The following is a 27,352-nucleotide window of genomic DNA, read 5'->3' on the forward strand; positions in this document are numbered from 1 at the left end:
TCTTGGTCCAGCTCTACACCACCCCACGGTGTGGCCCTGGGCATGCCCCCCTGATTGGAAGGGTTGAGTGGCCCATGGTCACCCCACGTGGTCCTGAGGGCACAGAATGGGGCCCTGGGGAGACCAGGGAGGAAGAAGTCCTGCCACAGAGAGACGAGAGCCAGCCCCACCCAAGGGTGCAGCCCCAGCTGCTCGCACGGCCACGGCTCTGTGAGTGACAGTGACAGCAACGGGCTGTGCACCTGGTACAGCTGGCTGCACCCACCTGGGGCTGCAGAAGGGGACACAGAATAGCCAGGCCTTGAAGGGCTCCTGAGCTAGCGGGGACTGCCGGTCCTTAAGAGGTGACCGCGTAAGGACGATAGTGGGGGCCCACGGTGCTAGGGTGGAGCCCATGGCTGGGGGGGGGGGCGGGGACACCAGCCACCGTTTATTTATTCACTTAGTGTCTCTTTTTCCCTCTGGTGCTGGGGAGTGAACGGGGCCTCCTGCATGCCAGGCAAGCGCTCTGCCTCTCATTAAGGTTTAATTCAGATTTCCCACGATGGCAGAATAGAGGAGGTGGCTTTCCGTCAGACAGACAGAGATGCAGGTCTGGAAAGGGGAGGGTGGAGGATTGGAGACTGAGACCAGGAAACGCGGGGTCCAAAGGTGACTTAGGGGACCGAGAACTGGGTCCCCCACCACACCACTGGAACCCAGGGAAGAACACCAGCAAGTACTGGGTGCTGGAGGGACCCTGATTTAAACTCTCCAGACCCCCAAGTGGCATTCAGCAAAGAGCCTGGAGCCCACCTAAGCCCCAATCCTGCCTCCAGGAGCCCAGAGGTGGGGGGCATCGGGCTCCCAAGACCCCACCTACAACTGCTGAGGAGAGCGGCCGAGAATCCTTTGAACTCCAGTGGAAAGAATTCCTTAACTTCTCATCAACATCTTTATTATTATCATTATTCCTTTTCTCTGTTTAATTGTGACCTTAAAGGACGCTTATTCATATCTGTTGTTTTTTTTCTCATTTTTAGCATTTTTGAAGCCAGTTATTTTTCATGGATTAGTTTTTAGAGAACTAGGATGTTTGGTTAGTATATTTTAGTTTTGTTTTGTATTCTTTTATTTTTAATTTTTAGAAATTCTTACCATATATATGTGTATGTAGATTTTTCTCCCACCTGACTCCCTTGATTCTCTTTTCTTCTACTAACAGCCAATCTATTGTTCTCTCTCACGCTTCCTTGAAGTTTTTACTTCTTCTTCTCCTCCTCCTTCATGATCCTCACATTCTAAATCACTTCTGTTCCCCCACTGTCCACCATTTGAAATTATAAATCCTTTAGCAAACTTTCTCTTTTTATTGGAGGCGATAACGGATCACATCACTTCTGTTTATTGTGATAATCAACACTGTAGACGTGGCAGTAGGAACCAGTTGGTTTAAGGCTGTTTCTTGTTATTATTTGTCTCCCCCTAAACAGTGAGGTACTGGGAACCTTCAGGGGTGCCCTAAATCCACAAGGAGGAAACTCTCCTGCCTCAGATCCACACTGTTACACGGGTGGACACACAAACAACACGAAAAAGCAAGGGAACAAATTGCCCCCAACAAACCAGATATTCCAATAAGAGAATCCACGGACACCACAGGGAAGAGATGTCAGAGGAGGAGTTTAGAATGTGCATAGTTAAACTAATTCGCGAAGCAAAGGACAGCATAAGAAATGAAATCAGGGGGCTGGGGATGTGGCTCAAGCGGTATCGCGCTCGCCTGGCATGCGTGCGGCCCGGGTTCGATCCTCAGCACCACATACCAACAAAGATGTTGTGTCCGCCGAGAACTAAAAAATTAAAAAAATATATATTAAAAATTCTCTCTCTCTCTCTCCTCTCTCACTCTCTCTTTAAAAAAAAAAGAAATGAAATCAGAGAAAAAATACAGGAAGTGAAAGAACACTTCAATAAATAGGCAGAAATTCTGAAAAAAAAAAAAAAACAAGCAGAAATCCTCGAAATGAAGGAAACAATCAACTAAATTAAAAATTCAATAGAAAGCAGCACCAACAGATAGAGCACCTGGAAGACAGAGCCTCGGGCAATGAAGACAAAATATATAATCTTGAAAATGAAGTTGATCATGGAGAGAAGAGGTTAAGAAACCATGAACAGAACTTCCAAGAATCATGGGATAACATGAAAAGACCAACTCTAAGGTTCATCAGGAGAGATGAAGGTGTGGAGATACAAACCAAACGAATGCACCATCTTTTCAATGAAATAATATCAGAAAATTTCCCAAACCTAAAGAATGAAATGGAAAATCACACACAAGAGGCTTAGCCGGGCCCAGTGGCACACACTTGTAATCCTAGCAGCTCAGGAGGCTGAGGCAAGAGGATTATGAGTTCAAAGCCAGCCCCAGCAACAGCAAGGCACTAAGTGACTCAATGAGACCCTGTCTCTAAATAAAGCACAAAATAGGGCTGGGGATGTGGCTCAGTGGTTAAGTGCCCCTGAGTTCAATCCCTGGTAACCCTCCCCCCACCAAAAGAAAAGAAAGAAAAAAAATTCAAGAGCTTACAAGACCTCAAATGTAAAAAATTATAAGACTCACACCAAAGCACATTATACTGAAAATGCCTAACATACAGAATAAGGATAGAATTTTAAGGCTGTGAGAGAAAAATAACAGATTATGTATAGGGGGAAACAATTACAGATCTCAGCTGCTTTCTCAACCCAGACCCTCAAAGCTAGGAAGTCCTGGAATTACATATACCAAGCTCTGAAAGAAAATGGATGCCAACCAAGAATTCTGTATCCAGCAAAATTAAGCTGTAGATTTGAAGACAAAATGAAAACCTTCCATGAAAAACAGAAGTTAAAAGAATTTGAAATCCTTCACTACAGAACATTCTAAAAATACTCCATGAAGATGAAATGAAAAAAAAAAGTGAAAACCAGCAAAGGGAAGAACTACACTAAAAAATAATCAATCCGAGGAGAAATTAATTCCAATTAAAAACTAGAAATTGGGCTGGGGATGTGGCTCAAGCGGTATTGCTCTCGCCTGGCATGCACAAGGCGCTGGGTTTGATCCTCAGCACCACATACAAATAAGATAAAGAAAGATGTTGTGTCCGCCGAAAACTAAAAAATAAATATTTTTAAAAATTCTCTCTCTCTCTCAAAAAAAAAATACTAGAAATAAACCCAAATGCCCAGGAATACAAATCATATCTCAATAATAACCTTGAACATTAACGGCCTGAACTCATCAATCAAAAAACCAGGCTGGTAGGTTAGGTTAGGTTAGGTCAAAAAACAAGACCCAACAATATGCTGTCGCCAAGAGACTCACCTCATAGGCAAAGGCTTCCAGATTGAAGGTAAAAGTATGGAAAAATCATATCACTCACATAGCCTGTGTCAACAAGCAGGGGTTTCTGTCCTTTTATCAGATAAAGGACACTGTAAGCCAAAGTTAATCAGAAGGGACAAAGAAGGCCACTTCCTACTGCTTAGGGGACTTATACATGAACAAGACATAACAATCTTAAACACTTATGCCCCAAACAATGGAGCATCTGCAAACATCAAACAAAACCTTCTCAATTTCAAGAATCAAAGAGACCACAACACAATAATACTGAGCAACTTTCACATACCTCTGTCACCACTGGATAGATCCTCCAAATGAAAACTAAATAAAGAAGCTATAGAAGTAAAAAACACAATTGATAATTTAGACTTAACAGACGTATATAGAATACTTCATCCGTCAACGGCTGAACACACTTTCTTCCCAGCAGCACACGGCTCCTTCTCTAATATGGACCATGTCATGTAAGCGATCACATATGTTGACAAACAATTTTTGTAATATCCTCTAATATATTTTTAGCATCTGTAGGGTTATTTTGACAGCTCCCTTTCCATTGGTATTAATTTTTGTGTTCTTGCTTTTTTCTTGATTAGATTTGCTTATTTTTATCAGATTCTAGCTGCATTAGTTATTCTCTATTTCATATATTTCTGCTCCTACTCTTCTTTTTTCCTTCCTACTACATAATTTGAAAATAATTTGATTGTTATTCTAGCTTCTTTCTGACACAAGGACTTTAAATTATAAATGTTCACCTGAATACTGTTTAATCTCAGAGATCATGATATTTTAAGCTTTTATTATCACTTAATCCAAAGTACTTTTTCTTTACTCTTTTTGTGCTTTCTTTCTTGACCTCTGAGATATTTATAAGTGTGCCATCTAATTTTGAAATAGATGACATGTGGGGGTGGGGCTCTACATATTTTAAGGTGATTGATTTTTTTTTTGTGTGTGTGTGGTATTGGGGATTGAACCCAGGGCCTTGTGCATACAAGGTAAGTGCTCTACCAACTGAGCTATATCCCCAGCCCTTAAGGTGATTGATTTCTAATATAATAAATCATGCAAAAAAAAATCATGAAAAAAGGAATGGAAATGCTTTTTTATATTGATTGTATTGGTTACATACATGTCAAAACTGACCAAATTGCATATTTCGTATATGTGCATTTTATTGTACTTCAATTTTACCTCAATAAAGCTATGGTAAATTTTTTTTAAATACTACTACTTAGCATAGCCTAAAAAAATATTTTAGGATATGTTTAACAAAAAATGTGCAATATCTGCACACTAACAATCACAAAATATTGCTGAGAGAAACTGAAGACCTAAAGAAATGGAAAAGTCACCATCTTGATGCACCAGAAAGTGCAATATCGTGAGGATGTAATTCCCCCCTGAAAACCTCAGTAGAATTACCTATCAATTTGAAAGCTAATTTTAAAATGTATACATAAATGCAAAAAAACCCTGAAATATTGAAAAAAATCCAAACAACAAACAAAATTGGGGAATTTATAAATGCTCCCAGGACTGACGGAGTGTGTTGTCAGAACATGTTGTGAATAGCATATAAGAATAGACACACAGATCAATGGGCCAGAATAGAAAGTGCAGAAATAGACTCACAGATATATGATCAATTGATTTCCTACAAAGGATGCCTGGATAATTCAATGTAGGCAGCGATGGTCTTTCGAAATGAATCTGAATTACAATCTCTGAACAATTATGCGAAGTAGAGGAGGGAACCAGATACGGAAGACAACATACTAATTGATTGACATGAAGTTCTAGAGGGGGTGAAAGTTCAGTGACAGAAAGTAGGAGTTTCTGCAGAGGTCAGGGGAGAGCTCTGGGGGTTTTGGAAAACTGTAACTTGATTGTGATGATTGTTAAACAGCCATAGACCATTGTCGAAGCACACAGATCTGTACATTCAAAAATACTAATTTGGTAATTTTAATTTTTTCCTTAATAAAGTGGTTAAAAGTGATTTTAAAAAAAAAACAATTTAATTCAACCACTTGAGGCAGGAGGATCGCAAGTTCAAAGGCAGCCTCAGCCACATCCAGGTGCTAAGCAACTCAGTGAGACCCTGTCTCTAAATAAAATACAAAATAGGGCTGGGGATGTGGCTCAGTGGTCGAGTGCCCCTGAGTTCAATCCCTAGTAACAAAAAGAAAAAAAAAAAAGAAAAGATCTAATTCGCCTGGCACAAACTTCACTGTCATCCTCCTGATAAAGCACAGGTGTCCCCGCCTTTGTCGCTCATCGGTGTACATCACTCAGGGCAAAGCTGACCACTTCCGGAGCTGGCTCAGAGCCTCAAGCCCAGGTCTGAGGCACTGCTTTGCAATGTAGGCTTTATTATCATTCGGGTATGTGAGGCCAGGAGACCAGGAGGCCTGAAGATGGTCTGTAACCCAGCCTTGCTAGGAGGAGCGCGTTGCTCCTCACATCACACTGTCTGCGCAGGAAAGCAGCACAGGAGACCAGGAGGCAGAGGGGGAGGAGGATCAGAAGCAGGGGCCTGTCCTGTGCTTCCATGCGCAGTGACAGACCTGGTGAGCAGCCTGGGACTCAGTACCCTGAAGAATTTCATCAGGCTCTAGGGCTCAGGGGCTGTTATAGTTCAGATATGATGTGTCCCCCAAAAGCTCACGTGTGAGAGGACAAATGACTGGGTTATGAGAGAATTAATTCCCTGATGGGATGGAGTGGTAACCGCAGGCAGGTAGGGTGTGGATGGAGGAGGAGGGTCCTTGGCCGCAGGGAGTTTGGGGAATATATTCTGTGACTGGCAAGTGGAGTCACTTTGTCTGCTTTCTGATCAGTGAGCTGCTTCCCTCTGCCATCTCTACCACCATGTTGTCCTGCCTGACCTCTAGACCCAAGGAAGGGACCCTGCTGTCTATGAACTGAGACCTCTGAAACCATGAGCCCCCAAAATAACTTCTCCTCCTCTAAAAAAAAAAAAAAAAAGACGTGTACAATTCAGTGACTTTTAGTATATTCCTAATGTAGTCCAACCATCCCCCCTTTCTAGTTCCAAAACATTCCCATCACCCCAAAAAGAAGCCCTGAGCTCTTTGTCAGTCACTCCCAGCTCCTTCCTCCCTCCCAGCCCTGGCAACCGCTCATCTACCTTCCGTCTCTGTGGACTTGCCTGTTCTGGACATTTCAGATCAATTGAAGGCGACACACGGGGCCTGCGGTGACTGGCTCTTTCCCTTGGCCTGCTTGCAAGTGTCTCGGTGTTTCGCTCCTTTTTATGGCTAAACAATACTCCATTGTGTGGAGAGACCACATTTCCACCCATCCTTCAGGTGATGGACACTTAGGCAGATTTCACTTTGAGATATTATGACCCCCTCGTCCACTTTCCATTCCAGGCATTGTTCCAAGCATCCCCCAGCTTCGGATCTGTTCCCCTTCACACCCATCTGATGAGGTAGGTCCTGCTCGAATCTCCTTTCTGCCGCAGGATTTGCCTCTGTGCCATGGAGTCTGCATGGGGGTGCCACCAGGATGAGACTCCCTTTCTGGGGGTGGGGGGCATTGAACTGCCAGAGTGAGGCCTTCCAGAGCCTGCTCCCCTCCACCCCAGAGGACAGCAACATTTGAGTTGATGGCCTCTCCTTCACCTGCGTGCCTGTGTACCTCACCTGAGCAGAGGCCCACCGTGGACTTGGAGAGAGACTGGGAAAGAGACTCAAAAGCCTCTGAGAGGTGGGGCTGCTTGTTACTGCAGCAGAGCTTGGTCCTCCCCATCAGCCCAGAGGCCCACACAGCCCTGGTTATGGGGAGCATGTCTGGGCTGGCACATACAGACACAGCCTGGGAGTATTTTTAAAACAATCCATTCTGTGCCAAGTTGGAGAAAAACTGAGATCAAGCTGTGCACTTGTTTCCAAGGGATCAGCATGTACATTCAGGGAGCTGATTTTCATGAAGTCTGTCTACGTGGTGGCCAGAACTTTGCCCACTCTTCCCTTCAGAAGTCTCATCTGTGAGGTGGCTTCCGGGTGCCTCTCATGCACCTGGGGAACAACCGCTCAGCTTGGCAGACCATCTGATCCCATGATACTGAGGATTTGCCAGGTACCCTCTGAGCATTTGTCTTGTATTTTATCCTCCTAGAGTCTCTAAGGGGTAGGTATTATTGTCATCCCCATTTTCCAGAAGAGGAAACTGAGACTCAGAGAAAGTAACATCTTCTCAAGTCCCTACACCAGTTTGGTGGAAGGCGTACAGCTTGATCCCACGGCTGCCTACACCTTTTGGTCCCTGAGGTCTTCTGAGTCATCTGTAACTGACTCCACAATCCCTGGAGTGTGCAATCAGGCCTTTCAGATGAGACACACCAGTGCTATGACAGAGCCCAGGATGAAAAGTCAGACTCCTGTGTTCCAGTTTCCAATGTAGCTTTATTTATTTATTTTTTTTAAAGAGAGAGTGAGAGGGGGGAGAGAGAGAGAGAGAGAATTTTTAATATTTATTTTTCAGTTCTCGGCGGACACAACATCTTTGTTGGTATGTGGTGCTGAGGATCGAACCCGGGCCGCACGCATGCCAGGCGAGCGCGCTACCACTTGAGCCACATCCCCAGCCCATCCAATGTAGCTTTAACTTACTCCACGGCTCAGGGCGAATCCTTTCCCCTCCCTGGGCCTCAGTGTCCACAACCATGGAATGGGACATTTGGACCCTCTCTGTGCTTCCCAGGGTGACCTGGGCAGCTGAACTACCTAACCACCTGGTTACAAATGGCCATTCCTGGCCCTGTCTCAGACCTGCAAGTCTGACCCAGGAACCCTGAATCCTCAGCCTGAGATAAGCAGCCCTGCCCTGAGCCTCTGTGAGATTATGGAGGCTCAAGAGGCCCATCCAGAAAGCACGGTGGTGAGTCTGAATCAAACATCAAAGGCCATAGTCTCTGGGTAGCATGTTCTGGAAGAATCTAGAAGAGAAAGAAGAATGTTCTGGGAGATTCTAGAAGAGAAAGAAGTTGGGTTAGACTGTGGAAGGTGGAGAAGTAGGATCCAAAGCTATTTTTTTTGTTGTTGTTGTTCATTTTTATGTTTCATTTTTCCCCTTGGAAGAAAATTGCTGTTCCATCTCAACCCCACTTCCTGGCCCCCTTGCAGCTGGAAGAGGTGGCTGAAACAGGTCTAAGTGGTGAGCATTGGCTTCACCAAGTTCTGGGGTGAACTTGGAAATAAAGTGTTGATGGTGGAATGAACCTGGGTCCTCTGGCCGCATGGGTGTACAGGACACGTGAGCAATCACTTAGACTAAGTCATAAGATTGTGGGTTGTTTGTTACAGCAGCTACAGGTACTTATCCTGACAAATACATCTGGAGGAGGTGGGACCAGAACAGGCTCTGAAAAGGTGGGTGAGGCGGCATGCTGGCGGGTCGGCCGTGGAGCAGGGGTGCAGCTTGGTCCCCCCCCACACACACCCTTCCCTGCCAGGCGCCAGCCCCAACCCTCCACCCGCTGGACTATCCCCTGTGGCGTGATCCTGGGCACCTCCAGCAGATCCCTCATTATGGGCAGCCAGAGCTCCAAGGCTCCCTGGGGCAAAGTGACCCCCCGAGCAGGCAGCAGGCACTTCCCCCCCACGAAGGCCAAGGGACAGGAGAATGGCCACGTGAAAAGCAATGGAGACTTATCCCCCACCCTGAATGGAACAGATGAGGCAGCGGCGGGGGGGGGGGGGGGCACTGGGGATGCCATCGAGCCAGCACCCCCTAGCCAAGGGGGAGACCACTCCCAAGGAGACCCCTAAGAAGAAGAAGAAATTCTCTCTGAAGAAGCCTTTTAAATTGAGTGGCCTGTCCTTCAAGAGCAATCGGAAGGAGGGTGGGGGTGATTCTTCTGCCTCTTCCCCCAGAGGAAGAGCAGGAGCAGGGGAAGATCGGGGCCTGCAGCCAGGAGGGCTCTGCCCAGGAAGGGAAGGCCAAAGGGGCAGAGGCCGGCGCTGCCTCCAAGGGAGGAGACACAGGAGAGGGGCAGGGCCCCAGGCTGCAGAGCCGTCCACTCCCTTGGGGTCAGAAAGTGGCCCTGCATCAGCCAGCACTGAGCAGAATGGGTAGCCGGCTGGGGACAGGTGGGTGATCTCTAAGCTGCAAAAACTGTGCTGTCCTTGTGAAGTCACTGCCTGGACCTGGTGCCCTGGCTGCCTTCCTGTGCCCAGGAAGGAAGGGGCTGTTGCCCCCTCCCAGCCACGTTCCCTTTTCTCCTCTCCCTCCTGTGGGTTCTCCCATCAGCCACCTGGTTTTTCTCTTAAGGCCAGTTGAGGATGGTCCCTGACGATGTCCCAAGTTAGGCGAGTGATGTGAAATGCTCCTGTCCCTGGCCCCACCTCCTTCCCTGGCCCCAGCCCCGCAGAAGGCAATTGCTGGTTTTCTCTCCCAGTTCTTTTCCAAGTAGGTTTTGTTTATCCCACTCCCCAATCCCTGAGCCAGAAGTGGGGTGCTTGTACTCCCAAACCCCGAGGGTCCAGCCTTCCCCCTGTTGAGTTTTTAGTCTCTTGTGCTGTGCCTAGTGGCACCCGGGCTGGGGAGGACACTGCCCCTGTCTGGGTTTTTATAAATGTCTTACTCAAGTTCAAACCTCCAGCTTGTGGATCCACCGTGTCTCTTCTTTGACGCGGTAAGCAGGTGTCGGGCTCTGGGGGAGGGAGGTCTGTAAGGTGAAACAGCTTCTTGTTGTCTTTTTTTCTCCCACTGTTGTAAATGACTTTTAATGGCCAAACCCTAGATTTGTACTTTTTTTTCCCTAATTGCTAAAACTATTCTCTTCCACCTGGTCTTACTGTAACATTTGGAAAAGGAATAAATGTCATTCCTTTAAAAAAAAAAAAAAAAAAGGTGAGTTAGATCTGGAGACGCGGACTGGAGGAACAGGGCCTTCCTTCCGGAGGGAGGACTAACCCAGGAGCAAAGGGGTGGAGCCGGAACCCGTGCGATACCATGATGTTTTGGGTCTTAAACTGTCCCCAAAGGCTCATGTGTTGAAGGCTTGGTCCCCTGTGTGTGGTGCTGTTGGGAGGTACTGGAAGCTTTAGGAGATGGAGCTTGGTCGAAGGAGGTTGGGTCATTGGGAAGTTGCCCTTGAAGGGGGCATTGGGACTTTGGCTTCCTCCTCTCTCTGCTTCCTGGCTGCACGCACTCCCCCCACCACAAAGTTCTGCCTCACCACAGGCCCAAAGTGACAGGGCCAAGGGACTATGGACTGGAACTTTGAGCCAAGCTAAACCTTTCCTGTTTTTGGAGTTGTTTATCTCAGGTATTTATTGTCACAGTGACACAAAACTGACTAATATAGAGAGAAATTTACCCTAGAGAGAAAATTCAGTCTGATTGGCACTGTGGGCCATGTGGCTAGGTAGGAGTTGAGATCAAAATGTCCCAGCTCTTCATGCTCTGGAGCTCTGGTATGAGTCATGCTTCATACCAGCTCACGGGAACCGACCATTTTTTCCCAACTCTGTGCTCAGTGACTTCGCTGTGGCAGCTTAAAATTGGCCAGGGAGTATTTACACCATGATAACTGGCAAATATGTAAGTCAGGCTTCTTTTCTCCCCTTGTTGAACATCGTTTTGGTACGCTACTGGTTGCACCCCACATGACTTAATAAGTCAAGTCCTGCCTATCTGGGAACAAATCAAAGACTCTAGAGTTTTCTAGTCTTCATCTCCCTCTCTGAGCTGTGTAGCCTTAGCCAGGGAACCTCGCCTCTCTGAGTGAGCCTCAGATTCCTGATCTGCAAAATGGGCTGTAAGAGTCCCTCCCCTGTCGTGAGAGGTTCCAGGGCACACGACGGACTCCTGCTCTGAGCCACTGGGGCCCTCTGTGGGCCAGGCTCAGCCCCACAGAGAAGGCTGGAAGGGCAGGAAGAGGATGGGGATTGGAGGATCCAGGGCCCAGCCTTCAGGGCCTGCGTGAAGACCAATCTAAGACCCCTTCCACCCTGGGCCTGGGGTCTGTGGCGGGATGAGGCCAGCGGTCTCACCGTACCCCGTGACCAGCACACCCAGAAATGGCTTCCTTCGGCCCTGCCTCACCTCCCCACCTCGACGGCCGCCCCAGGGAACTGTTTGCTCTCTCCTCACCCTGGGGAGGTGGGGGTGGAATCCAGGCAAAAGCAGCCAAGATTGAGTCACCTCCACTGCCTGCAGGTGAGGTCATGTCTGCTGCTGCTCAGTCCCTACAGTGACCCCGGAGGCACCAGCAGCCGTCGTCCCCTCCAGTGCACGCACAGAGACGAGGCTCAGAGGCGGCTCGCGGGGCCGCTGAGGGGGAAGACCACAGCCTGGCTGTCCCTGGTCCAGGTCTTCATCTGGGCTGCTCCGGGGTCCTCGAGAGCCCTGAGATGACTGGGATGGTGGCCTCCACCCCTCTCCTGCTCTTCCGACTGATGGGGATGACTCTGGCTCCTCATGGACCTGGGACAATGAAGGACAAATGGGCTGGTGGTAGGGAAGGCTGGTTATTAAGTCCATCCATCACCCGGCAGGTCTGACCTCATTCTGTCCTGGGAAAGCCAGTCCTGCCTGGGGCTGGCTGCGGGTAGCATGGGATGGGTGGCTGACCTAGCAGGAAGGCCTGAGAGTAGGGAGGGTTGGCTGAGTTCAGGCGCAGCTCCTAGAGGTCTGGGTCCCCACAGTGTGACCACAGCCAGCGCCTCAGGGCCACCAGATCATTCGGCAAGGGCAGAGTGACCCCTTTGGGCAGCGGCCTGAGAAGTGGCCCCTGCCCTGGGCTTTCTGCTTCTCATGTCCGTCACCACCTGAGCCATGGATGTCCTGAGCTCACCTGAGTCCCAGAAGAAAGGGGCCAGCGGCGAAACAGAGGCTGATGGGCACCTGCTATTTTTACTTTTTATTTATTTGTGTTTTTTTTTTAAGAGAGAGTGGAAAGAGAGAGAGAGAGAGAGACAGAGAGAGAGAGAGAGAGAGAGAGAGAGAGAGAGAGAGAGAATTTTTTAATATTTATTTTTTAGTTCTCGGCGGACACAACTTTGTTGGTATGTGGTGCTGAGGATCGAACCCGGGCCGCATGCATGCCAGGCGAGCGTGCTACCGCTTGAGCCACATCCCCAGCCCTATTTATTTGTTTTTTGTGATACTGGGGATTACAACCAGGGCCTCACACATGCTAGCCGAGCTCCCTGCCACTGAGCTACCTTCCCAGCCCCTTTTATTTTTTGAGACAGGGTCTCTCAAGTTGCTGAGGCTGGCCTCCAACTTGCAAGCCTCCTGCCTCAGCCTCCCAGGGGGCTGGGATTACAGGCACGTGCCATCATACCTGGCCCTGGGTACCTGCTCTCTCGTGAGCACTGTTCACTGAGCCACAACACTTTCGCTGGGCCCTAGCTGGCGCCTTGTGTCCTCCTCAGGAGTGTGATGATGGCCAGGGCTGGGTTCTGAGGAGGTACACTCCCTGCACCCTGTACCTCGTGAGCCTCCGCAGCTGCTCTCTTCAGTTCCACATCCTTAAAACAGGGTGAGCTGTGGCCCCGTCGCTCAGGAGGGACCCGCAAGGATGTGGGGGTGGATGGCGTTTAGAGCCCGGTGCGTGGGGTCCCTACTAATGAGCACGGTGACACTAACACCACTGTGTGCGGGGCGCCGTGTGGAGCCCCTCTGGGGTCACCTTGTTGGAACCCACAGCGGGGTGTGTGTCCATGCTCACGGTCCCAGCGGGAGCGCAGCTTCAGACCCCAGCACTGAGAAATAAGTAAATGCCCCCAAACACCCGGTGGTGCCACTGTGAGCCCTGTTTTCTAGCCGGGCACTTTACCACTGAGCCACACCCCCGGCCCTTTTCATTTAAAAGAAAAAATATTTTTGTTGTAGATGGACAGACTGGCTTTATTTTATTTGTTGATTTTTAGTGGTGCTGAGGAGCGAGCCCAGGGCCTCGCACAGGCCAGGCACAGGCCAGGCGAGCGCTCTCCGCTGAGCCGCAGCCCCAGCCCCCTCACTGTTCATTTAGAGACTGGGTCTCGCTAAGTTTCTCAGGGCCTAGCTAAGTTGCTGAGGCTGGCCTAGAACGTGTGATCCTCTGTCCCAGCCTCCTAGGCGGTTACAGGCCTGTGCCACCACACCTGGCTGAGCTGCCTCTTAAGGGTAAGGAAGTCATTGCTCAGAGGGGTGAAGTCACTGGCCCAAGGTGACACAGCTTCTGGGTAGCAGAAGTAGGATTTGAATCGCGGTCTCTCTGCCTTGGAGGCCTGAGGAACAAAACCCGCTGGCCTTCCACTTTTCCGCTTATCCCCACCACTTTATGTGAGTTTGACCACCCAGTAGTTCATTTCTCTGGTCCTTTAAGAAATACTGCTGGGAGGCTTTTTTTTTTTTTTTTTTTTGAGGCCCAGAGAGGGCAAGGCATCAGCCTGGGACTTCAGAGCAAGCTGACACCAGAGCTAGTACTAGAACCTGGGCCTCGGATTCTCTGGCCAGCCATCCAAGCTTGCTCAGGGTATCCTGCTGTCCTTTCCAGCTCCGCTCTGGTCCCTTGCGCAGGGGCTCCTGTCTTCCACCCCTGCTCTAGCCTCCCCGTTCTTTGTAGAAACGTTCCAGGCCCCACGGGGGCTCCTGGGCTTTTCTTCCTGAGGCCACCAAGGAGGAGAATTGAGGCCCCATTCTTTTCTTTTCCACCAAGATATCATTTGCCTGGAACATGTTCAGCACTTTAAAAATGTGGTCACATTGCCACGTCTGGGTTTCCATGGTGACCTCACTTTGAATCTGCCTCCCCGGGGGAGGTGGTAATAATTAATACAGCGCTTACTACCGCTGCCCACGGGAGTGTGGGGAGCATCGCGGGTCCCCTGGAGTCCGCGTCCCTGGGGCGGGTTCCCTGAGGAGGCAGGGGCAGGGAGGGGACCTGCCACCCTGCCCGCCCCTGCCCACCCCTGCCCACGCCCTGCCCACGCCCTCAGCAGCCAGCAGCTACCTAGGCGGGCAGCTCTCTTAGAGAGGGGAATCAAGGCACAGGGAGAGTGAGCGATTTGTCTGAGGCCACACAGCCAGGTCCAGACAGAGAGAGCCTTGGCTGGAAGCTGGTTTCCCAGGCTTCAGGGCAGCTCTGGTGGTTGCCAAGGTCGGGGACACCCAGCTGCAAGATGCCCCCTTCCCTTGAGCCTGGGACACTACCTTTAAGTCCCTTTTGAGGGACTTACATCACTTACTCTGGGCAGGGGCTTGTGATGCCAATGTCCCATGGGTGGAATGGACCTCTGCTCAGTCATTGTCCCTTGTGCTAAGTGGGTTACAAGATCATCTGGGGTTTGGGGACCAGGTTCTGAGGAATGTGGAAGAGGGAGCCAGGGGGATGGGGAAGGGCGGGAGGCTGGCAGGAGACACGAGGGAGCTCCAGGCAGCGGGGCTGCAGTCGGGTGCTGGGCGCTCTACCCGCCAGGGCCCCGGCCCAGCCCCCCTGCCCACCGTGTCCCCGTCCCCGTTGATTCCAGCTCTTGTGGAAAGAACAGTAGGTAGACACGTATGGAAAGACAAGAAATCTCGTTTTGAATCCAGATTCCACCCCACTCTTCAGATGGGGAAACTGAGGCTCAGAGGCCTTAGAGAGGCCCGGAAACCCAGAGCCAGTGAGTGTCCACCAGGATTCAAGCCCACTGTCGTCAGGGGGTAGAATCTGGGTGCTTAACCCTGACCCCTGAAGGGTTCTCTCCCTGCCCGTCCTACCTTGCCCTTGGGGCCTAGCTCACAGTCAGGCTGGGGGCCTGAGTGGGCCTGAGGCTCTCCAGAGAGGGCAAAGGTGGGAAGTAGGGAGGTGGCCAGGCTGCTAGAGTCTACTGGCACCTGGAGAAAGCGGGGCTCGGGATAAAAAGGCTGGGAACTTGGGAGTTGTGAGCTTCCACTAAGCAAGTAGGTTTATCAAAGGGGTGGGGAGATGGGGAGATGGGGGCAATGACTTCAGTATCTTCAGTGGGGTCCAAGAGTCTTGTTTGCAAAGTTTTGTTCATCCCAACGGAAAACAAACCTGTGACTTTGGTATGCTGCCACCAGGTGGCAGTACAATTTGGCTACCCGTAGCAGATGCAACCCCATTAAAACAAACATTTCAGTCCTTTTCCAAAAAGATCCGTGTATTTAAAGAATCAGGATTAGGACCTCCTGGTGCTGGCTGCAGGCTGTGTTCCTCCACCGACTGTGTAGACAGAGGAAGCCTACCCCAAGTGCACCTGCCCGGGCCCTGTGCCTCATCTATACTGTGAATGGGGAGATATGGGGGATTAGATTTATATATAGTTTAAATTAAATTTCTTAGGTTAAGATATTCCAATGCCTGTGATGCAATTTGCTTCATTCTTCCCTGACCCTTAACTTTGATCTTTCTGCCCTAAACCGTGGGCTTCCTGATGGTCTGTCTTCCCCTTTCTGTCTGGATCTGGTCAACGACCAGATGGCTTCATGCCAACTGCAGTCACTGGAAGGAGCAGGGGTAGAGTCCGCTCCCACCCTCCCCTTAGTTGCCCCAGCTCTGAGGTGACAGCCCCCTCTGCCAGCAGACCTCACGGGCACCGTGGCTTCACCCCTGCGGGTGCAACTCTTGACCGCCTGCCCAAAAGACTGGTCCCTCCAGGCAGAGTCCCTGGCCTTTCACCTCGGTAACTGTCCTAGGTCCTGACCACAACTCTGCTGATGAATGAATGAACTGCCATTTGACGGCCAAGGAGATGGCTCCCAGAGGGAAAGGAGGCTGAGGAGGTGGCTGTGAGCCCACAGCGTGCGTGACAGGGACTGCGCAGCTAGTCCCCACCACATCCCAGGAGGTAGCGCCCTTAGCGAGGAAATGAGGCTCAGAGACTGGGATGGGGGGAGCAGTTGAAGGATGCGTAACATGTCCCGGCCACAGCGCGGTGGCGATGGCAGAATGCTTGGCTGAGTTAGGAGAGGCCTGTGGGGTTAGCACTTATGGGATTCCTAGTCCCTGCTGGGCCGTGGGGTGTGTGAGCTCACAGAGGTGGCGACAGTCCCCTGAACACCCTCTTCGCTCTGGCTGGGGTTCAAAGCAGCCTGGACCCAAGCCTCGGCACCTTGTAGACCAACCCCAAGGGCCAACCCCCCGCCCAGGTCCCTGCAGCTCTTCCCACATGGCCCCAGATGGCCTTGACCATCTTAAACTTCACATCCTCGCACCACAAGGTCCGGGCCGAGAGCCTCCAGGACTTCTGGAGGGAGGGCCAGGACCTCACAGCGGCTGGCCAACCTCCTCCATCTCATGGGTCAGTGTGCGTGGAATGTCCACCTCCAAACCATCAGGGTGGCCTGAAGGAGGGTTGGGTGGGTTAGCTGGGCCCTGAAAGCAGGACGAGGAGCAGGGAGTCTCCCCAAGGAAGGTCGGGCCCCACAGTGGCGGGAGGGGATGGGGCCAGGAGGCGGCACATTTGATTTCTATTTTTTCCCAGAGCTGAGAGCTCACAGGTGGAGCCCACCGTCTCCAAGGGAGCTGCTGCCTGAGCTCAGCCCTGAGCTTGCTTCCAGGAGAGAGCTTCCTGCCCAGCTGCTCCCTTGTTGACTGGGGGGGGGGGGGCAGGGATGGGGCCTGGGCCTCCTGCCTGCACAAAGCTGAGGTGAGCGTCCAAGTGACCCAGGAGGCTCCGGCCGCCCTGGCTCCTCCCCCCACAGCTCAGCCAACCTGCGCACAAAGCCTTCTCCCCGGGCCTGGCTTTCCCCGCAGTGAGATGGCCAGAGGAATCCTAGGTGGCCAGGATGGGGCCTCGGGAGACTGGCCCACGGAGGACCCCACGGCCGTCCTGGAGAGGGCAGGAGGGCCCCTCTGAAGGGCCTGGCGTCTGTTGCCCACCCTGCGCGGTGCCTGCCTACTTTTCTAGAGCAGTACCCAGTTTTCTCGGGCACAAGGTGGGCTCCACCCTCGCTGTGAGCCACCAGTGTGTGGCCTTCCCTGGGGACTGTTGAGGGTCCAGGCAGAATCAGCACAGTGGCCCTCAGACCTCTGCTTCCTTCCCATGGAAGGGGAGCCCTGGTGGATATGGAACTTGGGGCTGCTGCCACCATCTCATCACCATGCTGCCACACCAGTGAAGCCAGCACCCCTCAAGGCGGCAGTGCAGAAGCCAGTGGCTGGAGGAACCAGACCCGGTGGCAGCCACGCCCCTTTAGCTGGCCAAAGGCAAAGCCAGCTGCGCCCTCTGGAAATTTCAAGGATAGCAACCAAAGAAATTCCTCTTTTCTTAGCCTGTTGGGTTTTCTGTCTCTGGCAGAAGAGTGATCTGTCCTGGGGCTGGAGGACAGAGGAAGGGGGTGGTGAGAGAAGGGTGGGGTCCGGCTCTCATGCAGGGAGCTTCTAGGCCCTGGGGCAGAGCTGGACAGAGGTCCCCTCCTCCTGGCCAGGCTGATAGTATCAGCCACAAAAGTTCCTGGAAGACAGGTGACTTCCAGAATGAGCAGAGGGTGTTGGTCTTGGCAGCTGCGGGTGGCCACTGTAGCTCACAGGTCCTCCTGGACAGGCATCTGTGGTCTGACTGAATGGAACAGCTGTTTGGTCAACACCAGGAGCAAAAATTAGGGTGTGGTTGGGGGGAAGAAGCCATTCAATGGTAACATTGGGGACACCCTCACCTTCTGAGTGACCTCTCCCTCATAGGAGCCTGAAAGTGTCCTGTCCACGGGAACAGCTGGGACTTGCCCCAGGCCCAGAGGGACACTGCCATGGCCAATGTCATGGCTACCGCACTGGGGTTTCAGGGCCAGACCAGACTGGGTGCTCCCATCTGCATGACCTTGGATAAGGTCCCTGTGCCTCTGAGCCTCAGTTTTCTCATCTACAAGGTCACCATAGACCAACCCCTGGGTTGTTGCGGAAGCAAACGCGAAAAGTGGACTCAGGACCTGGCACGGGGAAGAGCTCAGAGAGGTGGCTCCTTGTTGGTGGCTCTGGGATGGGCAGCTCTGAGGAGGAAGGAGGTGGGTGAAAATGTGGGTGGGATGAGCAGCCGGAGGCTCTGGGTTCCAGTGCTCCCTCTCCCAGTTGGCAAACATTTACTGAGCATCTACTACATGCCAACATGTTTCGTTTTGTTGTGGTCCTAGGGATGGAACCCAGGGCCTTGCACATACTAGGCAAGTGCTCTACCACTGAGCTATGTCCCCAACCCTCTTCACTTTATTTTGAGCAGGGTCTCACTAAGTTGCTGAGGCTGACTTTGAACATGTGATCTGAGTGGCTGGGATGACAGGCATGTGCCACTGCTCCTGGCACCAGGCACTATTCTGAGGGCCAGGGATACAGTAGTGAACAAAACAGAGAAACCTCTGTACTCTTGAACCTGGCATTTCTGCCAGGGGAAACAAACCACAAAATAAGTAAAAAACATGATAGATGGTGATGATAATAGACAATATAAAAGACTAAATAAAAATAAAATAGGTAGTGCTAAATATTGAGAGGAATAGAGCCGGGAAGGATGGTCAGGGAGGCATCACTGAGGTGACATGTGACAATCAGAAGGGGAAGGGAAGGAGGCAGGCATTCTAAACAGAGTGGCCAGGGAGACGTGACAACCAGATGTAATGTGGCATCCCGGGGATCCTGGGAGACAGGGAGGACAGTGAATGAAACCCAAGGGCATCTGAAATCTTTCTTCCATACTAATGTAAAGTGTAAGGAAGTTTCTGTGTATCTTCTCAATTTTTCTCTAAATCTAAAACTGTTCTAAAATAAATATGGGAGCGGGGGATCAATGCAAAGGCCCTGAGGCAGGAGCGGGCCTGGTGGGATTGACGGGGGAACTGTTCCAGGGAGAGTGGGACGAAGGAGGCCAGGCAGGCAGCGGGCGTAAATGGTGAACAGGCCGGCAGGGCGGTCTCAGGACTCTGCCCTGCTCGGGGGTCAATGTGGAGCCACAGGGGGGCTTTGAGCACAGAAGCGGCATCATCTGACCTGGGTTCTAACTCTGTTTCTCTAGCTTGCTGAAATCCGACCTTGTGGGGCAGGGGCTGAAGCAAGGAGGCTCCTGCGAGGTCCAGGGAGAGGATGGAGGGTCAGTCCAGGTTGGAAGCCATGGAGGAGGTGAGCGTGGCCAGGTTCTGCACATGCCGTGTAGGCAGAGCTGACAGATGCAGAGAGGAGGTGGGGGGTGGGCAACTGGAAGGAGGGAGTGGCCGTTACATCAGAGAGGGACACAGGTTTGCAGGGAAACGAGGACCTTGGCTCAGACACACTGAACTGGAGGTGCCCAGGAGTCAGGCATTCGAGAGCGAATGTCAAGAGGCCTCTGGAAATTCAGCTCTGGAGTTGAGGAGGTGGTCTAAGCTGGAGGTGATAAATGTGGGAGTCCTCAGCAAAGAGACGGCGTCTCAATCCGTGGAAGCCGGGGTGTGAGGTCCTTGGGGAGCATGAGCACAGTGCCTGCACCCAGGGGCCCTGAACGGCACCTAGAGATTCACAGGCACGCGCCTGTCATCCTGCCACGCTCCCCAGCCCGCGCCTTGCATGCTCCCCCTGCAGCAGCTGGGGCTCAGCAATGGGGTGGGGGAAGCACTGGTAATGACCACGCCAGAACCTGTTGGCTGAAATCCCCAGCTGACCCTGGGACCTGGGTGATCACAGAAAGTGAGGCCACTTGACCCAGGTGTGTCTACCTGAGAGCCTGGAGGGAGGGGGCCTCGCACCCCCTTGGCTCTCAAAAGGAACACAGCTTGCTCGCACTCGGGGCTGTGGCTCTGGGGAACAGCCTGGCCCGCAGGGTCTGCTGACCCTGAAACGCCCCCGCTGGGCCAGTTCTCAGGGCTCTGGGCTCCAGTGCAGCCTGCTCGAGGGACACATCTCAGGAGAGGGAGCACATTAAGCTGTCGGTTCCCATCTGGGGTCCCAAAACAGAGGCAGGAAGGTGGTACCAGCTCCCATGCTATCTTTGCTGTTGGAGAAAGCCAGCAGGAGGCTGCACAGGTGACCAGAAAGGTGGCTTCTCTGGCTTTTCTGCTCCGCTGGCCAAGTCAGTGGATCAGAAGTCCTATGACTGACGCAGGGTGGGTGGTGATGGGTACAACAGGTGGTTAGTCTTATTTGCTGGTAAAACCTTTAAACCCTGGGACTCCTGGGAGATGAGGGAAGTGAAGCGGCCTTGGACGAGGAGGGCTCACCGCCTTGCCTTGGGCTTCTGGAACCACCTGCGCGGGGACGTCGCCAGGTCTCTCGGCCCCTCCTGCAGGAGCATCTTGCTTGCTTTCTCATCCAAACTCCCAGTTTCCGTGTGCAGCTTTGGAGGGGCCACAAGCTCTGTCCCCCACCGAAGCTAAGGGGCCTTCGGTAGTCGGTGTGCACTGCGATGACAAAGTGGGCGGCTGATAAGGCAGAGATTCAGTCCTCATGTTCTGGAGGCCACGACATCCCAGGTTGAGGCGTCTGCAGAGTCCATAGGTCTGGTGAGACCCCCCCCCCTCCCTTGGTGGAAGGGGAGAGGCAGCTCCCTGGGCCTGGCTCATAGGGGCACTGATCCCATTCAAAGGGCTCTGCCCCGGGGCCTAAACACATCTCCAGGTTCCACATTCTAATTCCATTTCCCTGGAGTTAGGATTTCAACATAGGAATCTGCAGGGAGACACAGTATTCATAGCTGGGCAGGGCCTGGGTCTCCCTCCCAGGCTCCCTCTCTCCAGGGCAGGGCAGGCCAGCTGACTGAAACCTGGGCTCTTCTGTTTGTAGTGGTAACAAACAGCCCTGAACCTCAGTGGCTGACACCAATAACATACATCTTTTCTCCCAGGTCTGGGGGTGACTCTTACTGGCTCAATCCTCACCATCTGTGGCCGCCAACTGGGAATATTGTCCATCCTGAGGAGAGAAGCAAGGGGCTTTCCTGAACCACGCAGGTACAGAAGTTTCTGCTCAGCCTGGCACTGGGATGTCCTCTCATGCTCCACTGACCGGGGCGAGGCACTGGCCACCCCGTGGGGACGGAAGGAGCCACTGGGAACAATTGTACCCATCTACTGCAGCCTCCCAGGAGGACTCTGGCTCCCACGGGGCTGGACATGGACTCGCTTATGCCAGGGGCAGGGCTACTGGGAGACAGCCCTGCTGGCCTGGCCCTCTTTCTGTCCTTTCCACTCAGCTGCCCTCTGGGCTTACACTGGCTACAGTCAGTGTAAAAGTTTCTATGACTTTCCATATAAAAACCCCAGATAAAGCTGGGTACAGTGGCATGCATCTGTAGTCCCAGATACTCAGGAGGCTGAGGTAGGAGGATTGCTTGAGCCCAGGAGTTTGAGGCCAGCATGGGCAACTTAGCAAGACCCCATCTCCAATGAACAAACCAAAGCAAAGCCTCAAATAAGAAGAGAACACACACCATAAATCAAGGTGATGTCATGGAAACTCTAACAAGTGACATTGGTAAACACCGGTACCAGGGCCTGGAGGGAAGCCCAGGGACCAGAGGAAGGAGAGTTGACAGGGGTCTCCACAGGAAGCAGAGACTGCAGATCTGACAGCCCAGCTCCTGACCCAGCCCCACAAACACCCACCCAGCCTCTGAGGTGCAGACCCCAGCTAGGACCAAGGCTTCCACTTTCCCCGTCTAGTCCCAGCTTCTCAATGCTGCTGCCCGTTAGGAAGCCCCGAGGGGAATGAGGCAAGCAGCTCGTGCCCAGGTTCCTCCCAGCTCAGGCGAGCAGGCTCCCCGGGTGGGCCCTGGACACAGCATTCTTGAGAGCTCCCCAGGAGGATTCTGAGGTGCAGCCAGAGCCAAGACCCACCGTTCTACTTCTCCCAAGCCCTGCAGAGGGTGGAGAGGGAGATGCCATCCCCGAGATGCCAGATATTCAGTTTTCAACAGGAAATCCCCAAATCTAGATAATATGACATCTCCTTATTTTATGTTAGTTCAAATGTATTAAATTCTATGTAGATAAAATAAAATAGATCTGCAAGCCACTAAAGAAGCACCTGACCTATAAAGTCTTGAAATTTTGACATTTTTTATCCTGCTCCCAAACACGTGGTCTTTGGAAGTCACTATGCTTTGGCTGGAGCTGCCTGAAGCCAACCACAAGTCCTAGTGACAGGTGCACTGCAGAGATGATGGGCTGACCCCGCACACATAACCATCTCTCCCTTGATCTCAGCCTTGCTTTCTTGAGCACTTGGCTGATTGTGATCCCACTTGAACCCCACCCCCGGGGAAGATGCTCCAGCAGAACAAAGAATGAGGGAGGCAAGTCCAAGTGGGGGCTTTCTCCTTATCCAAAGCTGCTCACCCCAAGTTCACTCTTGGGTCTTTCTTTTGAGTTGTTTTGGCTTTTAATAGCACTTAAAATGTATTTTTAAAAATCACCTTTATTGTAAAAATATTATTAAGTTTATTGTAGAAAATTTGGAGATGTGAAGCATAAAGAAGGAAATGAAAATCACGTACCATCTTAATTTGAAAGATTCTGGGGTGTTCTGAGAGTGGCCCTGCTGCAGTGTAGATGAGAACCCAGGACCTTCTCCAGTGGGGATTACTGGTTGCCATTTTCAAGAGCCAGGACATTCATCACCTCCACAGGGCTGACCCTTCTGACCTTTGATACTTGTCAGACAGAGAACACCTCACTGTGAGGTCTACGTTTCTTCTTCCTAATAATAACAACAATTCATCTTACAATTATAGAGATATTTTAGGGAACCACCTCTGCTGTCCAGGGGTGCTGTGCTGATGGCTGGAAATGAACCAAGACCTCTGGCTGAGGCTGCATGTGCCCCCTGGTGGCAGCCGGGGGGGATGACTTTGGGCAGTCATGGGTCAATCTTATGCTCAAGTCAGTGGTTCTGGAAGTGGGGGCCCAGGACTCAGCCTCACTTGGGAACTTATTAGAATTGTGATTTAAGGGGCTGGGGATGTGACCCTGTGGTGGAGTGCTTGCCTAGCATAACACCACTAAAAATAATAATAATAATAATAATTTTAAGCACCTGCCAGCTGGTGCATCACAACTCAGGGGGATGCAAGACTCCAACTAAGTTGGGACAAAGGCAGAGGAACTAAAAGCAAATGCTGAGAAGGGAATAATGCACAGGCATTCAAAGGACACCCAAGAAGGAAGGAAGCGTGGCTCTCTTTGCCAGAGCCTCTGAGACACTCATTCAACAGGTCCCTTCCTGGAGGAAATGCTTGAGAATTCCATTACTGTCAAAATGAAAAATCCCCACACCAACGCACCGTGCAGGGGGCTGGCTCTGGGGGAAGTCAGGTCTAAGGCTCCGAAACGGGGTGAGGAATGGACGTGCTCCCTGAAGGTTCCCTGCAGCAAGGGTTTCCAGACAGCTGACGGCTCTCAGTGCATCCAGCTGTTTAGGATAATCTTTGCACCTGGCTGAGTTAAGCAGGAGTTTATAGAGAAAATCTGACAAGAAAATCAAGGTTTCAGCAGAAGCCAGAGACAGGCAGATGGGAGATGTCACAGCAAATACGCTATTTCAAATTTCTTCTTTTCTTTCCAGAAGCAATTCTGTGTAGACTTGTCATTCTCCTGGTACTGCTGCAGAGGTGTTCTGACAACACCATATTTTACACGCTCCATCTATTAATTGACCCTTACTCTTTCAATAAATATTTACTCAGCACCTACTGTGTAGATGTCATTATTCTAGATTCTGGGTTTACAGCAGTAAACAGACAAAAATCTTTTTTTTTTTAAGTATTCTTTTTAACGACAGAGAGAGAGAGAGAGAGAGAGAGAACTTTTTTCAATATTTGTTTTTTAATTCTCGGCGGACACAACATCTTTGTTTTTATGTGGTGCTGAGGATCGAACCCGGGCCGCACACATGCCAGGCGAGCGCGCTACCGCTTGAGCCACATCCCCAGCCCCAGCAAAAATCTTGATCCTCATGGATCTTTTGTTCCAGTGGTGGGGAAACAAATTTTGTAAAAGGGGCACGTCTTGGAGAGCTTCATCTCCTGCATGTCTCCTCATCAATGTACATTTTTTTTTTGGTACTAGGGATTAAACCAGGGGTGCTCAACCACTAAACCACATTCTCATTTTTTTTTTTTAATTTTATTTACAGACAGGGTCTTGCTGAGTTGCTTAGAGCCTCACTAAATTGCTGAGGCTGGCTTTGAACTTGAGATCCTCCTGCCTCAGCCTCCCAAGTCACTGGGATCACAGGCATGTGCCACTGAACCTGGCCTCAATTAACTCTTCAATTCTAGATTTTCAAAGCCCAAATCTGGGCTTATTCTGAACTAGACGACATTGCTGATTCAGGTAAGGAAAGTCAGCATAGGGCAGGGCTTCTAGAACACCATGCAGTTGGGACTGCGGCTGGGGCTCAGTGGCAGAGCACTTGCCTAGCATGTGCAAAGCACTGGGTTTGATTCTCAGCACTACATAAAAATAAATAAAGATTTTCTGTGTTCATCTACAACTTTAAAAAAATGCAGTGGAATCTCGGGAGATGTGTTCAGAATACCGATTCAGATGAGGTTGATGGTTCTGGGGGAGAGCCCGAGTTCCTGGTCCTGACACGGGTGCTGGTGCTGCTGGTCTGCGGCAGCTGAGGACACTTGAGTAGCACTGGTTTAGGGTTCCAGCTGTGAAGGACAGAGCTGGCCCCAGAGCAGAAGTTCTCGGTGGGATCCCCTGTCCTCATCAGGACTCCTTGCTGCCAGTCTGAGCTGATAGATTCAGTGTTCTTTGATCCCCTAGTCCCCACAGCACCCCCTCCAAGCAGGAGGGGTGGCAGGGAACAAGACTCCTTAAAGGTGAGGGAGGAGCACCCAGAGAGGCCGAGGGCAGCGGAGGTCAGCAGGGGCGGGGCCAGGAGCAGATCCCCATTCCTGTCCGGGGGCTTGGCCATGCATGCTCCAGGGCTCTGCGGGAACTCCAGCAGAGTGGCCCTCAAGGTGGCAGGAGCCTTTGGCAAGAGTTGCCAGGCCTGTGAAGAAGCCAGCTCGGCTGTACACGTCACTGTCACACCAACCAGCATTTATCTCAGTGGCCCTTTAACCCACATGGGCCTGGCTACCAATCCCTCCCCCACCCCTTGCTCCCCCAAAACAGTTTACTAGTTTGACTTCACAGAATGGGCTCCGGGTAGGTTTTCTTCTATTTCTCCAGCTCCCTCTGCTGTAGTGTGAACGGCACCAGCAGCGATCTGATGGCAGCTGCTGGAAACGTTCGGTCCGCCTGGGAGGCCTTGAGAGCCAGGTTCAGGTGCCCAGTGAACATGGGGGAAGAGGATGATGGGAGAAAGGGCCATTCCCTTCCTCCAGACCAGGAGGCAAGGATTTTTATAGGACGCCTTGGAAAGATCTTCACAGGGAGGATGAATATATATAAAGTGGGGAGATGTGGCTAAAAAGAGGTTCTTCAGCGAGTCAAAACACGCAGCCCATTCTTCCTGTAAATGTTTGACCATCTAGAGTGGCAAACAGTGCTTGGCGGCATGTAATAAACACAACGTACGAAGATGTGGAGGCACTTTATTGTGGGCCTAAAATGACAAAGACAACAACTCAAGATTTCCTTGGTGGAAAAGAACGTGCCAATGAGAACTCAGTACTGGGCACATTCCTTCAGGAAAGGCAAAGGCAAAAGCCCAGCCCAGCCCCAGCGTTTCCCTGGGGAACTCTGTTCATGGTATTAAGTGTGGTGTCTGCAAGAGACTTACTGGCCAAGACTCAGGCTATCCAGCAGCAAGGACAGAGGGTGAGGTGCCAAGAGCAGAATTTTCCAAAACTCAAGCCAAGATCAATTGTAACAATGGCCAAGAGAGGAAAACACGGGCCAAGAGAGGCAGCTGGCTTCTCAGAAGATGAAAATAGACAAAGCCTTTAAAAACAAGTGAGGACAAAGGAGGCACTCGGGACTGCAGCAGACAGGGCACCCAGCAGGACACTGGTCACTAGGTAGCCAACAAGATTCTGGAAAACGGGAGAGGGCAAGGCATGGTGAAGGAAATTTGCCCTCGAGATTTTCTCACCAACTATATCCCCCAACCGTGCTCTTACTTGCTTTCTAAGGAAAGGAGGGTCACACCAGAAAACAAAGCAGTGCTGGCTCTCATCAGATGCCGGGGACAGGAGAGCTGGGAGAGCACCCGACAGAAACTACAGCAAATGAAGACCCTCTGTCCCTGGGCAGCGGCCCTGCCTCGCCACACCTGACGAGGGCAGGACAAGAGAGAACAAAAGGACAACCCTCTCAGCCCCACTCGGACTGTCTACCTTGCTGTGTCCTCCTGAAAAGTTAAAAAGGCAGAAAACTAGTTTTATCAGTAAGAAAATGTTTATTCTTTTGAACCCCACAGGGGGAAAAAATAAAAGAATGCAGCCAAGACCAAGTATTTAACGAAAATAGTGTCTGAAGGGCAGCAAAATGGGGGTAACCTCAACACAAAGTCAGTGACAATTTTCCATGTTTTTGCACAAAGATGAAAAAATCTATGACAATTTTGATAACACTTTCATGGTGACAATTACACAAGATGATTCAAAAATGCAAATGGCAGCAACATGCACACCTGGCTAAAGCTAGGAGTTTTTATTTTAATCCCAAAATAAGACCTGTGATTAAAAGGATGATTCTTTTTAATACTTCTAGTTCACTGACTTGTCCTACTTAATTTGCTTTAAATGAGACATACATGCCAATTAACAGGAAATTTTAGAACTATGTCCTTCCAGGACCCATGGCAAGGAAGCAAAACCAATCTATTTGGTTTCTTAATTTTTCCTAGTTTCCAATACAATTTTGCTTTGTCCCTCTCTCCCAGTCCCTCCCCCCACCCCACCCAGATTTTAAAACACTTCCAAAAGTTGCCTGTGCAAACACTTTTTTCTACCAATGTATAATACAGAGTTGAAACCAATATCTTTGTGCAGTTTTGATTTTAAAATTCTTAAAAAAAAAACAAAACAAAAAACCAACCCTCCTTGGCACAAGAGCTGAGGAATAGTCACGCCTCTTTTAAAGTGTCAA

The 27,352-nt window shown here is 50.9% G+C and overlaps 1 pseudogene across 1 annotated transcript; it reads left to right on the forward strand.

Annotated features, from left to right (window-relative positions):
- The first annotated feature begins 8,937 nt into the window (after nucleotides 1-8,937).
- Nucleotides 8,938-9,622, forward strand: LOC308656615 (MARCKS-related protein-like; annotated as a pseudogene). Its single transcript has one exon. The product of its transcript is annotated as an MARCKS-related protein-like (transcript).
- Nucleotides 9,623-27,352: the final 17,730 nt, after the last annotated feature.

This window comes from Spermophilus citellus (assembly GCF_964194105.1).
Source record: "Spermophilus citellus genome assembly, chromosome: 9".
NCBI lineage: Eukaryota > Metazoa > Chordata > Mammalia > Rodentia > Sciuridae > Spermophilus > Spermophilus citellus.